General features: G+C 51.5%; 2 protein-coding genes and 1 non-coding gene across 3 annotated transcripts in view; 1 reads left to right on the forward strand and 2 right to left on the reverse strand.

Moving 5' to 3' along the window:
- The window catches only part of SPRYD3 (SPRY domain containing 3), a 44,701-nt gene extending 40,427 nt beyond the window's left edge, over positions 1-4,274 (reverse strand). The window contains exon 1 of the mRNA XM_040340631.1: positions 4,173-4,274. The gene's annotated coding sequence lies outside the window, so the exon portion shown is untranslated. The remainder of the gene's footprint in view (positions 1-4,172) is intronic.
- On the reverse strand, positions 953-1,122 carry LOC120929833. The gene has a single exon (XR_005747520.1). It is a non-coding gene; the product is annotated as a U1 spliceosomal RNA (small nuclear RNA).
- A 2,069-nt stretch (positions 4,275-6,343) lies between the features above and the next one.
- The window catches only part of LOC120929304 (sterol O-acyltransferase 2-like), a 140,666-nt gene continuing 130,825 nt past the window's right edge, over positions 6,344-16,184 (forward strand). Inside the window, exon 1 of the mRNA XM_040340632.1 lies at positions 6,344-6,445. The gene's annotated coding sequence lies outside the window, so the exon portion shown is untranslated. The remainder of the gene's footprint in view (positions 6,446-16,184) is intronic.

Consider the following 16,184-nt stretch of genomic DNA (forward strand, 5'->3'; position numbering starts at 1 on the left):
CAATCACCTTCCGTCTGGATTGGAACGCCCATTCCCCGTGGGCAGTCGGAATCTTCTATGTACGATTACACAGTGAGTACGGGGATAAAAAAATTAAGACAGGCATACTGTAGCTCGCGCTACTATGCCTAATTTTATGCTAGAACCCCCGCTTTAAGAGCCTCTATGAAAGAGGATCTGGCAGAGGCAATTCTCTTCCTTAGAACTCTACATTGAATTGATTTGCATTTGCTAAGCCTAGAACTACATTTCAAGATTAATATAAACCATTTCTAGGTTTTACAGATTTTGTTTTTGGTTCATTATAGATAAGCTTTGTTTTTGTTCTAAAACAACCAAATAATGTGGTTTGTATTTTTGAACTGGTAAAGATCCTGTTCCTGATGTTTATGCCTGCTGCTACTACTATCCAGCCACTTGATTGTTTTCATTGTGTTTGTCTTTTGCTTAAACTGTGCAATACAGTAGACTTCCCAGCCAGTAGTCCTGTGGTAGGTTGCGTTTCTTTCCCTCAAGGAATGTATAAAATACATTTGCATATTAATACAGAGGAGTCGGAAGTACATAAAACTGAGGAGTCGGAACATTTATCTACCGACTCCACAGCCCTGGAGAGAACTGTTCACAGACAATGCAATTCATAGCCAGTTTTGCATAGAAGTGTCTGGAAGGCAGTTTTGTTGAGAAGAGAATGGACGGCATTTCTAGCACATAAAAACAAATTGAAAATCACAGCAGTACTAAATTCGCATTGAACAAAGGTGTATTCACAAATCGCATCCCTGAACTGTATCAGGATCGCAACTGAACTCTACCACCTTTGACAACTGCACTGCTGCTTCTTGGAGTGTTAGCATCCCATTTATTATGAATGGGCTGCCTTAACAGTGTTGCTTAAAGTACCACGGAACCATAGTTGTCTGAATTTGACACATTTATTTTTCCCCCCCCTCAAGGAAAAGCATGAACGCATTCCCATACTACCACAAATTATGCTGGTGAGTTTCGTGCATTTGGGGAAATCACAAGGGTCAGAACAACCAGAGTGCAATGGATGATCATGAGCCTTACACCGGGAGAACCACCTTAATTTTCATGGTATCTCCCCTGCCAGGTAAGTAAGTATCGTACACATTCTTAAAACTGACCTGGTAGATATTGAAACAATTTTTTCTTTTTGAGTACAATTATACCTAAAGAAGAAAAAGAATGAAAGTCTGCTTTAAAACCTATCTTCGAGTATAAAAAAAAATATTTCACATCACACCCTTTACCTGTGGCAAAAATATTACTCAGTTTTTTTAAAAAATTATCTAGAGGTAGGGCAGTAATGTCAAACTCCACTTCGTCCAATCAGAAACCACTATGTATTCACTGGAGAAAAATATATATATTCTGTGAATGCGGTCAGGCTGGGTTCACACTACGGTTTTCCCGTCCGTCAGCCGCATACGATTTCAGTATTGAAAACGTACGGGCACGGACGGGAAAACGTATAGATAGAGAATGCATTGCAAATCGTATGCACTCAGATGCATCCGGGTGCGTACGATTTGCTGGCAAAACGTTTTTTAAAGTACGCAAAACCGTGTTCAACCACGGTTTTGCGGTCGTTTTTAAAACAGTATGGCAACCGCATACGTTTTCCTTTAACATTAATGTCAATGGAAAACGTACATATGTGCGGTTCCATACGTTCCCGTCCGTTTCAGCCGCATACGGTTTTACATATAAATCGTATGCGGCTGACGGACGGGAAAACCGTAGTGTGAACCCAGCCTCAGTGTGCAGAGTAGGTCACTTTGCACAAGGTATACCTACCTTGTGCAAAGATAGACCAATGACCCCTCCCGTTCCTCAGACCCGCAAGCCTTCCTCCCCTCCTTATTCTCTGACCCGCACGCCTTCCTCCCGTGCCCTCCCTCCCGCCCGCCCCTCGGACCCGCGTGCCTCCCTCCCGCCCCTCGGACCCGCGTGCCTCCCTCCCGCCCCTCGGACCCGCGTGCCTCCCTCCCGTCCCTCGGACCCGCGTGCCTTCCTCCCGTCCCTCGGACCCGCGTGCCTTCCTCCCGTCCCTCGGACCCGCGTGCCTTCCTCCCGTCCCTCGGACCCGCGTGCCTTCCTCCCGTCCCTCGGACCCGCGTGCCTTCCTCCCGTCCCTCGGACCCGCGTGCCTTCCTCCCGTCCCTCGGACCCGCGTGCCTTCCTCCCGTCCCTCGGACCCGCGTGCCTTCCTCCCGTCCCTCGGACCCGCGTGCCTTCCTCCCGTCCCGTTCCCGCGTGCCTTCCTCCCGTCCCGTTCCCGCGTGCCTTCCTCCCGTCCCGTTCCTCGGACCCGCATGCCTTCCTCCCGTCCCCTCCCTCGAACCCGCATGCCTTCCTCCCATCCTTTTCCAGTTATGACAACCAGTCCCCTGAATCTGTACTTCTTTCTGATCTCTGGCTGCCCCTCTCACTAAAGATGACTTGTACAATGCAAACCAGCAATCACACCACCACATTGTACATGATGATGTAGGACTACCACCCGCATTCTGCGAATGAAGAGCGGAAGAATGAACAGCGGCACCATGGAATAAAGCATTCCTCTGTATTCGAATATCCCATAGTAACAATCGAGTATTGTCTGTGATACCTTTTCTTATTTGCACTAACATACAATTTTGCGGGACAAGCTTTCGGAGTGTGTTCCCCTTTTCAAAGTGGTTGTTAGAATTTGTTTTAAGAAAAAAAATAAAAAAATATATGCCTATACTTACCTTCTCTGTGCAATGGTTTTGCACAAAGCAGCCCCAATCCTCTGCTGGGGTCCCCCGCCAGCACTCTAGGCCCCTCTTTATTGAGTGTCCCCATGGAAAGTTGCTTTGTGACAGTAATAGGTACTCTTTATGGAGGGATCTTGGGTCTAGACCTAAACCCCTCCTCTCCACTTGAAAGTATTCAAAACGTCAAAATCAGCGTTTTTGAATACTTTATTTAAAAAAAATCTGGCACCTTCAAGACGCCAGTAATCTGGGAAGTGATGTCATGACATTGCTTCTGGGTTAGGGCCCTTTCACATGGGGCGGATCAGCAACGATTTGCCTCTGTGTGTCCGTAAGCTCAGCGGGGATCGCTCCGTAAACCCCCCCTGAGCCGTCGGATGACAGGGCGGTCTCCGCACACTGTGAAGGGACCGTCCTGTCTTTTCTCCGCTGTCCCCTATGGAGGGGATCGGATGAACACAGACCGTGTTCATCCGATCCGCAGACGGAAGAAAAAATAGGGTTTTCTTCCATCTGCAAAATCGGATGTTTGCGGAGGCGGATAATTAAGGGTGTCAGCGGATGTTTACCTGCTGACACCCGCAATCACATAGGGACCAATGTATGTTCCTTTTTCATCCGCAGATTGATGAAAAAGTGGACATACGGTCCGCACGTCTGAAAGGGGCCTTACTAGATCTGAGACCTGAATGAAGCATCGGCTTTGTTCCGGTCTTCGGCCAGCCGGCGGACATGCCAGCTGGTTGCTCGGTCCTCCTAGCGGGACGGGGGAGCCAGGGCGAGTGGGGAGTCCCCTCCCGCTGCTTGTAATGACAGCAGAGAGGCTGCGGATCTGCATCGGTCGTTATTACAATAAAGCCGACCGTCCACTCTAAATAACGGTCCCAGCGTGACGCCTCCAGCTGCACGCATCACCCCAGTACAAACTCTTAAAGCAATATCGGGTACGTTTATAACCGATACTTCCAAAAAAGTGAAGATCAGCCGCACCGATAATCAATCGATCTCTAATGGTAATATGAGGCATTCTCCTCTACAATCTACATGATCTGAGGGGTGGAGTGCCAGTATGGAGAAGGATATTGATGCTGTGAATATAAACAGCCCTCCTTGTTATGTGATGAGGATCTGGGAGTCAGTATGAGGCGATGACAGGAGCACACCTCTGATTATAATGAAGGATCTGTCCGCAGTACACCCAGCAATGACAGGTCCTCTTCACGTGTGCTGAGCTCCCCCTCAGACATGGTCCTATACTATATAATGGACACTCTCCCCATAAGGGAAAAGAACAGTCAGCTCCCACTCCTCACTCACCACCTGCTATGGCACCCGGACTCTCCCCTTCTCCTGTTCCGCCGCATCCCCCCCGCCGCTCCTTCTCCCCCACATCACAAACCCGCTTACCTTCCGCCATGGATACCATCAGTGACTTCTCCAGGCTGGGAGCCTTCGGTCCAATCACCGCTCCGCTCCCGAAACATCGGCCAGTCAGAGTTCTCCATTGTGAAAGACACACGTGTGTAGCCAATCAAAGGAGAGATTTTAGCTCAGCAGGCGGGAAATAACTTTTTACCGCAACTCGTTCTAGAGCGCCAATAGGCCGGACTATTTGACGTCTTCGGTGCGGCAGCCATGTTGTTGGAGATTGTTATCCCGCTTCAGGTAAACCGCGGGCTTCAGAAAAATGTCCGGGGTGCTGAAGCTTCCCTTTGCCATAGAGACATTTTAGGGACGGTTTTCCCGTCACTCGGGGTCGGTCCGAGGGTGGACATTGTGACGCTAGTGGTGATGTATACCAGAACAGCGTGTCAGGTGGGCGGAGAGGATTTGTAGAGGGATGTCCAGGGAGTGTGTCAGGTGTGAGTCACATCTGTGATCAGTCTGACTGGAATTATGAGTGGTTATGGCCGCTCACCTCCTATCAATATTCGAGCTCACCCAGGTGTCCACATTACTTTGGGTGTAATAATGTGTCTACGAAGATTTTACTTTATTATTCTATACCCGGAACCGTAGTAAGAGGAGCAATTGATAAAGGTTTTGGAAGACCTAATCATTCTGAATGTATACAGGTATAGCATGCTCCAAATACGCTGCCAGGAGTCAGAAAAAAAAGAAAATGCCGCAAAACTTGCATATTTGTGTACGTTTACAGACATGCTGTTTAGAAGTGTAAATTCATTCTGTTGGCGGGAATATTGGTGTATTATAACCACTAAAAGAAATGTACGCGTTTCGCCACGTTTATGTTCATGCATGATTAGAATATGTTTTATAAGAGCCTCTCTAAATGCAGCTTTGGTTCATTTTTTTATGCCCCTCAATACGTCACACAAACATATTCATGATGAATAAAAAAATGTACACTCATTGCCCACTTTATTAGGTACACCTGTTCAACTGCCTAGTAACACAAATTGTTAATCAGCCAATCACATGGCAGAAATTCAATGAATTTAGGCATCTAGGCGTGGCGAAGACGACTTGCTGGGATGCAAACCGAGCATCAGAATGAGAAAGAAAGGGTATTTAAAGCGGGAGTTCACCCAACATTTTTTTTTTAACCTTAGATTGATGCTCATTTTGTCTAGGGGAATCGGGTAGTTTTTTTTTAAATCGAAGAAGTACTTACCGTTTTAGAGAGCGATCTTCTCCGCCGCTTCCGGGTATGGGCTGCGGGACTGGGCGTTCCTATTTGATTGACAGGCTTCCGACGGTCGCATACATCGCGTCACAAGTAGCCGAAAGAAGCCGAACATCGGTGCGGCTCTATACGGCGCCTGCGCACTGACGTTCGGCTACTTTCGGCTACTCGTGACGCGATGTATGCGACCGTCGGAAGCCTGTCAATCAAATAGGAACGCCCAGACCCGCAGCCCATACCCGGAAGCGGTGGAGAAGATCGCTCTCTAAAACGGTAAGTACTGCTTCGATTTAAAAAAAACTACCCGATTCCCCTTGACAAAATGAGCCTCAATCTAATGTTAAAAATGAACTTTTCGGGTGAACCTCCACTTTAAGTGACTTTGAACGTGTCATGGTTGTTGGTACCAGATGAGCAACTCTGAGTTTTTAAAAAAAACTGCTGATCTGGGATTTGATTAGTGAACTAGAATGGTCCGAAAAAGAGAAAATATCCAGTGAGGGGCAGTTGTGTGGAGGAACATACCTTGTTGAGGTCAGAGGAGAATGGGCAGACTGGTTTTGAGATGATAGAAAGGCAACAATAACTCAAACAGTGGCGGAATTTTCATAGTTGCAAAAGTCGTAGTTGCGACCGGGCCCTGTAAGTCCGGGGGGCCCACCTGACTGTCACAGTGTTTGTTGGCTGATGATGCGGTGCGCACTGCGTGCTGTTCGTTCAGCCGCGGGGCGTGCTTTTGCCGCTGAGCCTGGTAAGCGAGAAACAACGCTGAGGCAGCGCTCACACTGACCTAGATTGTGGACCGTCACTGCCTCCGCCTATCCGGAGACACCGATGTAGGGAGGCGGGGCGAACTCTGCAGCAAATGAGAGAAGACGGGGAGGAGCTTTCCCCTCTGCAGCAGCGTGCGTGCGTGTACCTACCCGGTCGGCAAGGCATCCTGGCGGAAGAAGACACAGCCGCACAGTGAAGGTGTCTCAGTCAGAGTGACCCAGGCCACAGAACAGAAAGTGGGGTTATCGATTGACTGACGGTAAGTCAATCAAGAGTGACAGTCAGAGCTCACTCAGCAATTGATACCATCCTCCACCACCTGTGCCTCTTACTGATCCCATTCCCCCACCACTGATCTCATCCCTATCCCCCCATTACTTCTACAACAGAGGTGATGGGGGGTATAGGGATGAGATCAGTGGTGGGGGGATGGGATCAGTAAGAGGCACACGTGGTGGTGGGAGAGGATGCCACCGCAGCCACCCCCCTCAAGTAGCACCGCAGCCACCCCACCTCAAGTAGCACCGCAGCCACCCCCCCCCCTCAAGTAGCACCGCAGCCACCCCCCCTCAAGTAGCACCGCAGCCACCCCCCCTCAAGCAGCACTGCAGCCACACACACCCTCAAGTAGCACTGCAGCCACCCCCCCTCAAGTAGCACTGCAGCCACCCCCCCTCAAGTAGCACTGCAGCCACCCCCCCTCAAGTAGCACCGCAGCCACCCCCCCTCAAGTAGCACCGCAGCCACCCCCCCTCAAGTAGCACCGCAGCCACCCCCCCTCAAGTAGCACCGCAGCCACCCCCCCTCAAGTAGCACCGCAGCCACCCCCCTCAAGTAGCACCGCAGCCACCCCCCCCTCAAGTAGCACCGCAGCCACCCCCCCCTCAAGTAGCACCGCAGCCACCCCCCCCCTCAAGTAGCACTGCAGCCACACCCCCCCTCAAGTAGCACCACAGCCACCCCCCCCCCCCTCAAGTAGCACTGCAGCCACCCCCCCTCAAGTAGCACCGCAGCCACCCCCCTCAAGTAGCGCCGCAGCCACCCCCCCTCAAGTAGCACCGCAGCCACCCCCCCTCAAGTAGCACCGCAGCCACCCCCCCTCAAGTAGCACCGCAGCCACCCCCCCTCAAGTAGCACCGCAGCCACCCCCCTCAAGTAGCACCGCAGCCACCCCCCCTCAAGTAGCACCGCAGCCACCCCGTCAAGTACCACCACTGGTACTTGAGGGGGGGGTGGCTGCGGTGGTACTTGAGGGGGTGGTAGCGGTGATACGTGGTAGCGGTGATACGTGGTAGCGGTGATACTTGAGGGAGTTGGCAGTGGTGGTACTTGAGGGGGGTTGGCAGTGGTGGTGCCATCCTCTCCCACCACCACCTGTGCCTCTTACTGATCCCATCCCCCCACCACTGATCTTATCCTATCCCCCTATTACTTCTACAACAGAGGTGATAGAGGCGATAGGAATGAGATCAGTGGTGGTGGGAGAGGATGGCACCAACACTGCCGCCGCAGCCACCCCCCCTCAAGTACCACCGCTGGTACTTGAGGGGGGGTGGAAGCGGTGATACTTGAGGGAGGTCGCAGCGGTGGTACTGGAGGAGGGGTGGCTCTGGTGGCAGTGGTGGTTCCATCCTCTCCCACCACCATCCGTGCCTCTTACTGATCTCATCCCTATCCCCCTATTACTTCTACAACAGAGGTAGGGATGAGATCAGTGGTGGGGGGATGGGATCAGTAAGAGGCACAGGTGGTGGTGGGAGAGGATGGCACCATCACTGTCGCCGCAGACACCCCCCCCCCCCCCCCCAGTGAAATCAGAAACAGAATTGTTTACTTTGTTGTACAGTGTGAAAAAATTAAGTATCAAAATCAGGCCTTCATGATTTCTTGCACCGAGGCCCTGAAGTCTCTAGTTACGCCACTGAACTCAAATAACCACTCATTACAACCAAGGTATCCAGAATACAATCTCTGAACACACAACACATCGAACCTTGAAGCAGATGGACTACAGCAGCCACATCGGGTGCCACTCAGCTAAGAACAGGTAACCGAGGCTACAATTCACACAGGCTCACTAAAGCCCCATACACTCTATTAGATTTTCTGCAGATTTTTGTCTTTACCAAAACTATATAATATGAGGTCAAACCTTAAGGCCGCGTACAGACGAGCATACATGTACGATGAAACCGGTCCGCCGGACTGTTTTCACCGTACATGTCTGCACGGGGATTTCTGTATGGTGGCTGTACTCACCATCATACAGAAATCCGCGCGTAAACAACACGCGGGGCGTGTCCGCGCCGTCGCCGCGACGATGACGCGGCGACGTGGGCGGCCCTGCCAGTTAAATGCTTCCACGCATGCGTCAAAGTCATTCGACGCATGCGAGGGATGGCGGGCGCTCGGACATGTACGGTAGGTCTGTACAGACGACCGAACATGTCCGAGCGGGCAGGATTTCAGCGGGCTGTTTTAAAACAAGTCCAGAAATATTTGCTGGGAAAAGGCCCGGCGGGCAAATGTTTGCTGGAATCCTGCCCGCTCGGGCCTACACACGACCGAACATGTCTGCTGAAACTGGTCCGCTGTTCGGTCGTCTGTACGGGGCCTAAGAGTTTCAGTTTGTATGCAGTCAAGACAAAAATCTGCAGAAAATCTAATAGTGTGCATGGGGACTAAAAGTGGACAATAGAAGATTGGAAAAACGTTGCCTGGTCTGACGAGTCTCGATTTCAGCTGCAACATTCAGATGGTAGGGTCAGAATTTGGTGTAAACAACATTTAGCCCCCTTTCACACTTGTACGACTTCAAAGTCGCTCGATTTTACCGCGATTTTGCCGCGATTCGTGGCCGCGATTTTAATGAATGCCTGTGTAAGGCCCCGTACTCACGACCAAACATGTCTGCTGAAACTGGTCCGCAGACCAGTTTCAGCAGACATGTTTGGCCGTGTGTTGGCCCGAGCGGACCATTTTGGGACGGATCAGACAGGTTTCCAGCGGACAACTGTTTCCCGGACTTGTTTTAAAACAGTCCGCTGGAAACCTGTCCGGCCGGACATGTACGGTCGTCTGTACAGACCTACCGTACATGTCCTGCCGCCCGCATCCCTCGCATGCGTCGAATGACTTCGACGCATGCGTGGAAGCATTTTTAAGGCGGCCCGCCCACGTCGCCGCGTCATTGTCGCGGCGACACCGCGTCATCGACGCGGCGACACCGCGGACACGCCCCGCGTAATGTTTACGCGCGGGCTTCTGTTCGATGGTGTGTATAGCCATCGAACAGAAGTCCCCGGGCAGTCCCCGGCCAGACATGTCCGATGGAAACGGTCTGCAGACCGTTTTCATCGGACATGTCCTGCCGTGAGTACTCGGCCTTAAAGTCGTGCCAGTATGAATGGTGTTCATTGAAAATAATGGGGAATGACTTGTTATACGATTTTGCAGTCCAAAATCGTGAGACAAGTCGTATAAGTGTGAAAGGGGACTTAGGCCGGGTTCACACTGGTGCGACACGACACTAGTACTACTTTGGATCCGACTTTGCCCTACAACTTGAAGCCGACATATGTCCGACTTTCAATGAACGAGGATCCGACTTGGATCCCTGACAATACCAGGCACTGTGTTTGATATGAATCTTGAGGGGGAACTCCACGCCAAATTTTAACTAAAAACCGGCATGGGTTCCCCCTCCAAGAGCATACCAGGCCCATGGGTCTGGTGCGGATTTAACCACTTAAGGATCCCTTCACACCGATATACGTCGGCAGAATGGCACGGCTGGGCACATTCACGTACATGTACGTGGCTCTTTAAGCCCAGCCGTGGGGTCGCGCGCACCGCCGGCGCATGCACGCGACCCGGTCCGAAACTCCGTGACCGCGGGACTCACGGACCCGATCGCCGCAGGAGTCCCGCGATCGGTCCCTGGAGCTGAAGAACGGGGAGGGATGTGTGTAATGTAGATTCACAATAATGTATTGATGGACTCATACCCCTGAGGAAGGCAATGTTTGCCGAAACATGTCGGGAATATCTGTAACATCTTTTGTCAATTTTATTGGATCTCAAATGTTTTTATAAGATTTTTTCTACCATTAATAAAATGTTTATATCTACAACTTTGATTGTTTCTTATATACGACTTGTTTAAATGGCACCGTTATAATCCCCTCAACTTTCCACAATTCCCTAATACTATTTTCAGGGATGAGGTGCCGGATCTAAAAGAGGACTTATCAATCACCTCCATTCACAAAATGATCTAACATAATTAAACACAGTAACAGGAGGGGGGGGGGGGGGGGGGGGGTGCAGCTTACATAGAGTTTGTCCCCAAGTCTCTCATTCTCTGCTGGACCATAGTCTTTTGGGTAGAAGGCCAGCCCACAGCCCCCTCCAAAAAACACAGTGACAGTGGGTTCTGTCACATTCATCCCCTTTTAAAAAATTACTAACCAGGTCCCTGACCCTCAACTGGTCTGGACCTGCTTTAGTCACAACCCCCCCCCCCCCCAGGCAAACAGCAAAAGCAACAGTAGGACTGTGGTGCTGGGGAGCAAAACCACACATATGGTCTCACGTGATCCAGGGCTGGGTTGCAGGTATTGGGGAGGGGTGAATAACCCTCTGCCCTGATGCCAGTGCTTCAGCTGGTACAGAACGTAGGCTGGCAGTGCTAAGCTGTTGGGGAGGACTTGGTACTTGCTTTCCTCCCAGTGTAGTTACCAGCCAGTGAGGAGGTATCTTGCGGGGACTATCTCCCAGACTCTCCGTCTCTTTTTCTGATACTGGGCAGAGACCAACAGCGCTCTGCTCCGAAGCCACCGCTTCTGCTGGGGGGACGGATACAAGAGTAGAGTTCAGCCGCTGGAGAGGGGGGAGGGTTTTCTCCCCTCCCGGTTCTGTGACCAGCCGCTGGGGCGACTTTTGACAAGGGCTGTCTCCCAAACCCTCCAAAAACATACTGAGCGCTGGGCAGGGGCCAGTAGAACTCTGCCCTGTTGCCAGCGCTTCTCCTCAATGTTGCTTCTGCATGCCTTGTAGCCTCCTCCCGAACTCCGCTGTCATGCTGGCCAGTACCCGTACCGCTCCTCGCCGGCTGCCCGAATCTTGAATCCTGGTGGTGGTTTGGATGACTGCAGGAGACATCCCACTGCTGCCACCACTGTGACAGATCTCGGATACCCCGACTGGGCACTTCCGCCAGACCTGTGACTCATGTCCTCCAAACGCACAAGCAGTCTGCAGACTTGCCATAACACACAGTGACAGTGGGTTCTGTCACACATAGATTTTAAGGGGAAATCCACGCCAATTATTATTTTTTTATTTGCCGTGGGGCCCCCCCAAATCCATACCAGACCCTTATCCGAGCAAGCAGCCTGAAAAGTGGGGGGGAACGAGTTAGCGCCCTCCCCCCTGAACCATACCAGGCCGCTTGGTCCCCCCCAAATCAAATTCTGTGACAAGGGAATAGGGATGGGGCAAAGCCGCAACACGGTCTGTGTCAATAGATGCACAGAGTAGATAAGTATGACAGGTTTAATATTTTATTCAACAAAACAAAAATCTAAGCTTTACAATCACTTTAAATCAACTGCTGAAAGTGCTTAAAATCATTCAGGTTTGAATATCACTTTAGAGAAGAATAGCCAGAGCTTTTCTGGCCATACTTCTCTTATGGGTCACAGGAGTACAACTACTTTTGTTCTGTAAGCTAGAGTTAGCTTACATTGATGGAGCACAGCCAATCCAGGCTCGGGAAGGATCCCGACGATATTATTGGGATCCACCCCTCTGCCTGAATTGGGTCCTGCGGGCACGGTTTACGCAGCTCAGGACCGGGTCACGAGCACGCCAGCGGCGGCGCGCGCAACCTGCGGCTGGGCTCTTAAAGGCAACGTACCTGTACGTGCTTATGCCTAGCCGTGCCACTCTGCCAAAGTATATCGGCGTTAGGCGGTCCTTAAAGGAGTTCTCCAAGTTAAAACTTTTAACCCCCGCTGTGCCCGGGCTGTAAAACTATACAAAATAAACTTTCACTTACCTGCCTACGATCCCCCGTTGTTCCGATATCGCCGTCCCGTTCTCCGGTCCCGGTCTCTTCCACTTCCTGCGGGTCGGTGACTCACAGTGCGCTCAGCCTATCAGCGGCCGCAGCGGGACATTGCTGCGGCCGCTGATAGGCTGAGCGCACTGTGAGTCACCGACCCGCAGGAAGTGGAACAGACCGGGACCGGAGAACCAATGCAGTCAGCTCCAGGGTGTTGCAGTTCCAGAACAAAAATAGAACATGCTGCATTTTTCCTGCACTGGACTCTACTGGAACGCTGTAAAACAATGCAATTGGAATCCACTGAAATGGATAAAAAATGCACTGACCCCAGTGCAGTGAAACAAATAACAACAAAAGCACCTGGAATGCATCTGGAAATGCATCAAATATGCACTGGAACGTGTCAAAAATGCATTAAAAACATGCATGTAGAAACGCATCTACAATGGATCTGGAGTGTATTTTTGTGGTGTGAACCAGCCCTGAAACATTATTCACAAAATGAGTGCACTAAATTATCCAGCACTAGATATAGGATTGCCTTTTTAAATAAGGTGCACAGTAATAATTATTTGTAGCTATACTATTGAGTTCAAAAGAATGTGTGCTCACGTTTATTTATGTGTATATAGAATTGGGAATGAAACGTACTTATGAAAATCGACCAGAGAAAGGGGGGGGGGGGTCCGCTGGCAGGCGGTAGAGGTGGTGAAGCAGGAGGATTGGTACCAGATGCTGATGATTAAAAGCCCAATTATTATGCTTAAAGTGCAACAATAAAAATGAAAAATTACTTTAAATATACTACCTGTGGGGCCCCCTTAATGTGCCTGTAAAGTGGGGCATCTGTAGCATGCATAAAACATGCTGCAGCAACAATTACATTTCTAAACAAAAGAAAACAAGTCAAATCCCATTTCAAATGACTCAGGGTTACAATTGCCAGCACTCAGCTATTAAAAAAATAAAGAAAAAAGCGGCGTGGGGTCCCCCCCCCAGTCCATACCAAACCCTCTTTGGAACGGCAACATCTAAAAAAAAAAACGGCATGAAACCTATACCAGACCCTTATCTGGGCATGCAGACTGGCAGGTCATGAAAGGGGTAGGGACGAGCGAGCACCCCCCTCCCTCCTGAACCATACCAGGCCACATGCCCTCAACATTGGGGGTGGGTGCAGTGATGTATTCTGGCCTAGACCGACAAGGCCCAGGCCTAGGCACTTTCCCGGCCGCCTCCCCCCCCCCCTCACGAAAATGGCACTCGTGCCCGCCTCCCTCCTCCAGACTCCTGCAAGAAAGGCCACTATGACTGCTTAGTAGTGCAAGTGCAATGGCTCGCGTCGGGTGCGGAGGAGCCAGGAAGCAGTTTAAATAGAATTTTAACAGAATAAAATGCAATCTAATTATTACAACATACAGTATAAAAAGAAAAAGAAAAGAAAAACATTGCATGTTTCTTGAGTTTGTAAAAAAGTGCTTGACTCCGCCCTTCCTAATGATAAAGCACTGCTCAGCGCACAGGAATAGGCAATTAAGGTTACTGATATAGGGAAAAGAGGCACCTGGATACACAATAAGCAGCCGCTTATAAAAGAAATATTTGCGAATGACAGTAAACAAAAGAAATGGATAAATGACAATAGTCAAAACAGTTCAATGTGTACTGTAGCAGCGCTACAAACAGAGTGTGCACTCTGAAACAAGTTCTATGGTGACATAGGTATCCCAAATAATGGTGCGGGTGGACAGCGACAATAAACAGTGTCTTCATTAATATGTGCTTCTTATCACCAGGAAGGTTGTGTTTCACCACGTGGGGGGATATTAACCCCCCACGTGATCATGTGACCTGAAGGAGAGCAAGACACACTTAAGCAAGAGTTGTGGAGAGTGCAAGGCTGGTGGCAGATGCTGATGTATCCAATGCTGATTTTTACTTTTGGTCTGGTGAGTGCATCCCCATAAGGGGTTAATATCCCCCCACGTGGTGAAACACAACCTTCCTGGTGATAAGAAGCACATATTGATGAAGACACTGTTTATTGTCCATGTTTCTTGAGTTGCAGAGAATCTTGTGACTCCTTAGCAACTTCTCTTTTGCTTTAGTTCTACTGGATTATAATAAAACTGGGAAATTATGGGTATTTACCCTTGGCAGTGAATGCTTTAAGGCCCCATACAGACGACCGAACATGTCTGCTGAAACTGGTCCGCGGACCAGTTTCAGCAGACATGTTCGGTCGTGTGTAGGCCCGAGCGGACAGGATTCCAGCATACATTTGACCGCCGTGCCTTTTCCCAGCGGGCAAATTTTTCCGGACTTGTTTTAAAACAGCCCGCTGGAATCCTGCCCGCTCGGACATGTTCGGTCGTCTGTACAGACCTACCGTACATGTCCGAGCGCCCGCCATCCCTCGCATGTCGTCGCGGCGACGGCGCGGACACGCCCCGCGTATTGTTTACGCGCGGATTTCTGTATGATGGTGAGTACAGCCACCATACAGAAATCCCCGGGCATACATGTACGGTGAAAACGGTCCGGCGGACCGGTTTCATCGTACATGTATGCTCGTCTGTACGCGGCCTTAGAGTCTCCTAGACAGGGCCGGACTGGCCTACCGGGAGATCAGGAGATCTCCCGGTAGGTTGCCTGTTCTGCGGCCGGTTTCAGTTGCGGGGCTGCAGTGCTCTCTGTCCCCTCGCTCCTGTGTATTATTACGGAGCTGGCTCGGTCTGTGTTTGGCTGTGACGCTGTGACGCTGTAACATGGTCCCGCCCCCTAGACCGACTCATGTTATAGTAGATAGAATCAGTGTTCAGCCTATCACACAAGCCGGTCTAGGGGGGCGGGACTGTGTTACAGCGTCACCTCCGAACACAGACCCAGCCAGCTCAGTCAGTGATGAATGCTAGATGCCGGTACAGTACAGCCCGCCCTATGTCCCTAATAGGAGGAGGATCGGATTTGGCAGGGTGGCTGCATATAGAAGAATTGAGCTGCCTATATTCCTCCATACAGCCGCTGATCGCTTGCAGGAGGGAGAGGAGGAGAATCAAGCACTCCGCGGCTGTATGGAGGAATATAGAAAGCTAATTTCCTCTATATGAAGCCACCCTGCTTCTCCTCCTATCAGGTTCTCCTTGAAGCTCCCCCCCAAGTGTTCTCCCCCCCCCCAGTGTTCGCCTCCCCACCACACTCTCCAGTCCCCCCACAGTTCTCTCCACTCCTGTTCCCCCCCCAGTGCTCTCCACCCCTGACCCCCCCCCAATGCTCTCCACCCCTGACCCCCCCCAGTGCTCTCCACCCCTGTTCCCCCCAATGCTCTCCACCCCTGTGTCCCCAGTGCTCTCCACCCTTGCCCCCCCCCAGTGCTCTCCACCCCTGTCCCCCCCAGTGCTCTCCACCCCTGTTCTCCCGCCCGTGCTGTTAAAACCCCTGTTCTCCCCCCGTGCTGTCCACCCCTGTCCCCCCCGTGCTGTCCAACCCTGTCCCCCCCCCAGTGGTCTCCACCCCTGTTCTCCCCCCCGTGCTGTCCACCCCTGTTCCCCCACGTGCTGTCCACCCCTGTCCCCCCCCGTGCTGTCCACCCCTGTTCTCCCCCCCCCAGTGTTCGCCTCCCCACCACACTCTCCAGTCCCCCCACAGTTCTCTCCACTCCTGTTCCCCCCCCCAGTGCTCTCCACCCCTGACCCCCCCAGTGCTCTCCACCCCTGACCCCCCCCCCAGTGCTCTCCACCCCTGTCCCCCCCAATGCTCTCCACCCCTGTCCCCCCAGTGCTCTCCACCCTTGTCCCCCCCCCAGTGCTCTCCGCCCCTGTCCCCCCCCCAGTGCTCTCCACCCCTGTTCTCCCACCCCGTGCTGTTAAAACCCCTGTTCTCCCCCCCGTGCTGTCCACCCCTGCCCCCCCTCCGTGCTGTCCACCCC

This window comes from Rana temporaria, chromosome 2 (genome assembly GCF_905171775.1).
Source record: "Rana temporaria chromosome 2, aRanTem1.1, whole genome shotgun sequence".
NCBI classification, from domain to species: domain Eukaryota; kingdom Metazoa; phylum Chordata; class Amphibia; order Anura; family Ranidae; genus Rana; species Rana temporaria.